At 41.4% G+C, this 7,282-nt stretch overlaps 1 pseudogene; it reads right to left on the reverse strand.

Moving 5' to 3' along the window:
* Nucleotides 1-4,343: 4,343 nt before the first annotated feature.
* LOC147433337 (uncharacterized) lies at nt 4,344-6,382 on the reverse strand (annotated as a pseudogene).
* Between the last annotated feature and the right edge of the window lie 900 nt (nt 6,383-7,282).

A 7,282-nucleotide genomic window follows, 5' to 3' on the forward strand; every position in this document is an offset into this window, starting at 1 on the left:
GGAACGTGAGTATATGCCTCACAGCCAAAGACTCTGAGATGTTTGTATGAGGGCATTTTGCCTGACCATACCATCTCTGGCACTGAATCCTTCTGAAAAACCTTGCTAGGAGATCTATTTACAAGATGAACAGCTGTTGATACAGCTTCAGCCCAAAACCCATTTGGCAGCTGTGCATTAGACAACATACTTCTGACCTTCTCTTGTATGGTCCTATTCATCCTCTCAGCAACACCATTTTGAGGAGGATTGTAAGGAGCAGTAAGTTCACGTTTTATACCTTTTGACTCACAAAAGTCCTAAAAGGCCTTTGAAACATACTCTCCACCATTGTCAGTGCGTAAGCATTTAAGCTTCTTGCCACTCTGATTCTCCACAAGTGTCACAAACGTTTTGAAAACACTAAACGCTTCATCCTTGTGCTTGAGAAAGTAAACCCATACTTTCCTCGAGTAATCATCTATAAATGTCATAAAGTAAGAAGCTCCTCCTAGAGATAGGTTAGGCATAGGTCCACACAAATCACTATGAACAAGTGCCAAGTGTGTATCTCTTCTACTGCTTCTATGCTTATGTGGCTGCTGTGTTTGCTTACCATACAGACAATGCTCACAGAATTCAAAATCATTAAATGAAAAGCCAAACAAATAACCAGAACGAGACAAGATTTCCATTCCCTTCTTGTACATATGTCCTAACCGGCTATGCCACAAAGAAACGTTCGGCTGCTCGGTTACATTGATTACATTTTTAGAGACATTTGATACATAAATCATGTAAAGTCCTCCAGACTTTACTCCATGTTCTACTGTCATAGAACCCTTGGATATCTTCCACATGTTCTGTCCAAAAATGGTGACGTAGCCAGCATCATCAAGTAAACCTGTGCTGATCAAGCTCTTTGTAATTGCGGGAACATGTCTCACATTCTTTAGCGTGAAAGAAGAGCCATTCTGAAACTTCAATTGAACATCTCCAACACCTAAGATCTCACATGTCTGCCCATTGCCTAGCCGAACATGATCTTTAGTGGTCACATAAGAAGTAAACCACTCCTTGTTTGGAGACACATGAAGTGATGCCCCTGAGTCTATAATCCAGTCACTCAGTGCATTTCCATCAGATGCTGTAAGAAGAGCTGAGTCCATTGTATTCTTCAAGAAGTAGATGTCTTCTGACACTAGACTGTCATCCTCTGCAACAATGTTTGTCACATTTATTTCTTGAATCTTCACTGAGGACTTGTTCTTCTCACCATGGTCTTCAGCTTTCTCTTTGCCTTTTTCTGCTTTCCATTCTCTACAGTCTCTTTTCATGTGACCCTTCTTGCCACAATGGTAGCATTCTATGTCACTCTTGCCTTTAGCACTGCGGGACTTGTTACGAGACTGATTCCTCTTTCCACCTTTGTACTTTTCTTTGGTCCTTCCCCTGACAACTAAGGCTGTTCCTTTGCCTTTGTCCATTGTCTTTCTATTGGTTTCTTCAGTAAGCAGACTTCCTTCTACACCTGCTATGTTCAAACCATCTGGAGGTACAGAATTACTCAAAGCTATGCGAAAAGTGTCCCAACTTTTCGGCAATGTGATCAACAGGAACATAGCTCTAACAGGTTCATCAAACTTGACACCTTGAGCTGACAACTGACTATAGATTGTGTTGAATTCATTCAGATGATTGGACATAGGTGTCCCTTCTTTCATCTTCAAGTCAACAGGCTTCTTAAGCCAGTATACCTGTGAAGCTGCACTCTGCTTCTCATAAAGATCACTCAGCTTTAACCATGCTTGATAAGCCGACATCTCGTCTGCTACATTGAAGTAAACGCTTTCTGCCAAAGTCAGCATAATGGTAGAAAGTGCCAATTCATCCATTTCGCTCCATTCATCTTCGTCCATATCTTTTGGTTTTATCCCCTTGAGCTTTATAGGTTTTATCTGCTTCTTTTGTACCAACACGTGCCAAATCTGCTTCTTCCACAATGGGAAATTGGTTCCATCCACCTTCTTGATATTGTAAAGAGCACTGTCCTGTGATCCAGCCATAGCTACGCTTCACAGTAGTTTACTTTCCTGGGAAAAATTCGGCAGAGTTTCCCCTGTAAACTGACCTCTGAACCAATATCAACCTGTCAAATGAACCAAGAAAGCTTCAGATTCTGCAGAAATTTTGGCAGAGTCTCCTTTGTAAAATGGCTCTGGTGTACTAAAAACAGACCAAAAAACAGCTCAAAAAACCACTTTCTCTGTAACACTGTAAGCTGTGGGTAAACCTGTCCTGCACCTGTACTGTCTCTGACTGTCCTGTAAGCATAGACTGTGACAATGCCTCAACGGAAGTAAAGCAAAGATGCAATCCCAACTGTCTAACTCACAGTCAATACATCCTAGCTGCCTATCTAAGGGTGCTCGAGGGATCGCTCCAAGCCCTGTATCACCGAAAGGATCTCAACATTCGAGAATCCCCCAGCTCAATAAAACCTCACTCGACCCTCAACAAAGGCTACAGTAAATCTGACAGTACATAGACTTCCCACAAAGTCATACATCCACAAATTTCCCATTGTATGCTGTAACCGCTGCGGCGGTTGTTTGCTGCGTGACTCACAGCCAGCAAACCCTCAACAGACATACATCATCTCTGACAATACATCCCATGTGGAAGTACCTACAATGTCAGGATGAAATCTGGAATATCAAGCAGCAAACACAAGCTACCTGATGAACTAGTGGATGTCGCCTATAGTCTGTGTGTAGATGCGCCCATGTCGTATGTGACACGCCTCCAAGAACTGTGAGCCGTCCTTCGATGTGTAGACAGCCACAAATCAACACTCTGGGAGTGTCGATATCCTCAGCACCTCCAGTCGTAGGCCGAAAAACCCCAAATTTGCAGAGTCGGATCTGCACCTGTCGAGACCAAGTAGTCGAAAATGGCCTGCGCAGACCTTTGTTGAAGCCGAACGGTGGCCGAGATGACCTCAGAATGAAATTCTGACAACAACAAGACCTTCGGTTTTTCCCACGAGATTTGGGGCCATGTCTTCGCCTGTCGAATTTCACTCCAATCTGAGTTGGTGACTCTAGCCTCCTGCAGTGGTGCCCCGAGCCTCGATCTGAGCTCTGATAACAGTTGAAGGAGTACGAGCGGAAGTGTGACGCGAGAGAGTGCGCGAGAAGAAGAGCACGACGATATGGTGAACTCGCTCTACTGTAATGTGTAGAGCATAGTGAGTTCTTATTAGGTTTTTACAAAAGAATATGTGTACATACATGGCGGCCCGCCCACTTACCTGGGCGACCACATTGGGCTTTATACCCCAACACATTTGTCTAACAAAAAAGCTAGAAAAGCCTACTCAAAACTACCTTTTTCAATGCCCTTGCCCCCTTAACCCCACACAACATTAGCCTTAATTCCTAAAAATTAGGATTCCTTACAAGGCCCATGCAAGGTTCATATTTCTCCTAATGAAAGCATAATAGATGAAGCCGATAATAGATCCATTTATAATTAGAAGTCCTTTTTTGAACTGTTCAATTGATTTTCCAACTACTTGTTTTTTGTTGTGTCCATTTGTAGCATTGTGAAGGATTACGGTAAGTGTTTTTTCGAATTTGTGAGCAAAAATATTGATGACTTCCATTGTGAAACTCATCGATGTTTTACAAGTATCGTATAGAGCATGCAATTGTGTAGCTCTTTCACTCAATGACTCTAGTTGTGATCCAAAGAAGAATGAAGCTGAAGAGTGTGTAATAAAATTTGTTAAGTGGTTCTCAAACAAGCATTGTTGCATTATAAGTTTAAAAAGCTTAAGTTTGTTTGCAATACACTATGGATTGCTAGAAACAATTGTTGATTAAGAGGATGTGTTTGCATAAATAGCATGTCAATGTCTATCTCTTTTGGAATACTGAAACTAGTAGAATTTTTCATTATAGAGAGAGGAAGAGAGTATTGTTTGTTGTTTTGCATATAATTGATAGAGAGAGAGAGAGAGAGAGAGAGAGAGAGAGAGAGAAGAGAAATACAGAAATGTTTTGAGTTCTCAATTCGCGGAAGAAGCGAACAATACTTACAAGCATAACCACAATACTTAGAACCACAACCAAAAGTGTGCAAAAGCACGTTACAAAGAAGTAGAGGATGGAAGCATTGGTTTTGTTTGAGGATATAATTAGAACAAGCATAACCACAATACTTAGAACCACAACCAAAAGTGTGCAAAAGCACGTTACAAAGAAGTAGAGGATGGAAGCATTGGTTTTGTTTGAGGATATAATTAGAACAAGCAAGCAAAGTAAAGGGTAGCTAGTAATGAAATGCAAACATTTACAAGACTAAGATTCAGTTTGATACGCCACCACGTGGCCACTCGCGTTGATTTTGAAACGGCCAAACCGTGAGGTTGTTGCCAAGGTATTTCTTCCCTTGGAAATGGACTCAGCGTAAATTTGGTTGAAGGTTCTATCCAATGCAAGCACTAAATCGGCTGCTGCACCAATAACTTGCACATCAAGAAGCTTTTTGTCTTTTGTTGCAATACGTGCTTCCAGCTTCGGTGTTGTGATTATTGTGGTGTTGTTATTGCAAGATCCACAATAAGGTGCCTGCCTAAGTCTATACACTTTTATGGATTTACAATTCGAACAATGCTTCTCCAGCAACACACTATTTTAGTTGATGAATCGGAGGGTGCCAACAACCTGGACAAGGCATCTATGTAAGAAAATGAGAGAAGTCACTTCTAATAAATCACTATATGCTATATGAGTGCACCTCACGATTGTAGCCCAAATTTTTGGTTTGAGCCTGAAAGACGGCGGCAAGCTCCTCTCTGAGGCGTGCACTGCGAACATGCACTAGAATTGTAACATCCAGTATTGACAAGGTATTGGCCTTGGCAAGGAATGCACCGATTTTTCTTGCGACGCACATTATAGGGCCATCACAACCATTTCTTGAAGCAATTGTTGGCAATCATCTTTGCGAGAATTCACAAAACTCAGCTGCAAGAAAAGATTAATATGGAAACATAATAAAAAACAGCATCAATATATCATGGAAGATTTCAAATGTATAATAAAAGAGCAGAAAACAATAAGCAAGATAGGTCAATTCTTACAAATTCCCTATCTGATGGGAGAGGACCATCTGCAATCAAAAGGTCACCAATAAATCCACCAAATCTTGACTGCGAGCTGTGCTTTTGTAAAATAACAAAAGCAAGTGTGCTCAATTGAAAACGTCCACTCGAAGATTGTTCTGCACCTATCTCATCAAGAAATGCACGTATCTTGCAATCAGGTTCGAATGTAAGAGACACCGAGAAAGGTTCCGCTATGCTTACAGCAGTAGTAGCATCGATGTACAAGGAATACAGTGCTGACCCCCCATCTACCCTATTTTTGCGTCTGACAACTGGGCTGTCAATGTGAACAAAGTCACCGAGGTGGAGCTTGTCGATGTAGAGTTCTATGTATGGATCATTGATCACCACCGTAATAGTGTCGGTGCATTCTTCATCAACCAAGTTGAGCTTCAAGTAACGATTGTATTTCAATTGGTCAAGACCAACTTTGTAGGTCCCATATAGATTCAATATCTGGCCCTCAATACAGAATCGTGGGCTTGAGTCAGAGATATCAGTGATCAAGAATTGTGGGAGAAGACTTTGAGGAAATGGAACAATTCTAAGATCAATAGGCTTGCTATCTAGTTGAGATGATTCACCCAATCCATACAAGCCAGAAGGTTTAACAGAAGGCTCAATTTCAATCGGGCTCGGATCGTTGGCATTGTTAAGAGGTATGTCCTCAATAGGGTTTGGGACAATTGTTGCTTGGAGTGGCAAGGGAGGCTCAATAGACAAAGGCTCAATATCAAGAGGTGTTGGCTTGTTTAGCGCATGGGATGGAACAAATGTTTCAACATATGGTTCCTTCTTGATATTAATGGGCTCCACCATGGGTTGCTTGTCTACATAATCCAAAAGATAGCAACAAAAACAAACAACTCTTTGAGTTGATGAAATTGCTCTCAAATAGACATGCTTTTCCAATAATGAATGCTCACATGCAGAGATCACCGAGTCGTTCAAATGAAATAGTGCACGTGCAGTAGGCTTGTGAGGCCTATGAAGGTCCTGCTTCAATCTTTTGTGAGGCGTTGCTGATGTGCAAGCAATTGGGGGCGCGTCAGAATGTTTACCACTTGAGATAGGAGTACCTTCTGCCAACCTTCGAAGCTCTGTAGAATAATTATGAGCACCTAACGCCTTCCATATATAATGAAAAGTTTAATAATGATAGGTAGAAACACAAGCAATCATTTGTCACACGAACTGTTCAAGGTGACAACCTTGCCGTATAACTACTCCTTGTATATCAAAGCACCTAGAAGACAAAGAAGCGCTTTCAATTATAGGAAGGTGGTAATCATATGAGAGTGATAAATGTTGTTGTGATACAAGTCTATGTATGTCTGTGTGTGTTGCAGAGAGAGAGAGAGAGAGAGAGAGAGAGAGAGAGAGAGAGAGAGAGAGAGAGAGAGAGAGAGAGAGAGAGAGAGAGAGAGAGAGATTCAATGATTATGCGGCGAGAATGATGAGATATTAAGCACCATAGATGACATGACACAAGACAAGATAATAATTCTTATCCTCATATATTACATATGTAGCGTAGTTATGATGAAAGAAAGGTCGACACAAAATATGATGACCACAAGTCCATAGATGGCCTATTGAAAGGAGAGCATGTTGACCAAGTATGATTACTGAAGAGTGGCCCACCAACTGGTTTCTTAAAAGCTAGCAAACTTAAGAAACGCTTGTATGCACCATAGATGGCCTATTGAAAGGAGCGCACGTTGACCAAGTATGATTACTCAAGAGTGGCCTACCAATTGGTTTCTTAAAAGCTAGCAAACTTAAGAAACGCTTGTATGTATTAGCAAATATGGAGAAGAAGCATGGACCTAGAACATTGATCTTTGAACTACATATTAGAAGGATTGTAGTCATACAAGCCTATGTTCATGGAGAGAAGCCACAATGCGGGGACGCGAAATAAATCTTAGGTATGTCGCACAACACATGCATATGAAATGATCAAGCCATTTCGACCTTTGAACCATATAGTAGAAGGATTGTAGCCGTGTAAGCCTATGTTCATGGAGAGAAGGCACAATGCGGCGATGCGAAAGAAAGCCTAGGTGTGTCGCACAACGCACATGCATATGAAATGGTCAACCCATTTCGATTCTGTTTGGTCGATTT

The sequence above is a fragment of the Adiantum capillus-veneris genome, chromosome 20, assembly GCF_014529385.1.
Source record: "Adiantum capillus-veneris isolate H3 chromosome 20, ASM1452938v2, whole genome shotgun sequence".
NCBI lineage: Eukaryota > Viridiplantae > Streptophyta > Polypodiopsida > Polypodiales > Pteridaceae > Adiantum > Adiantum capillus-veneris.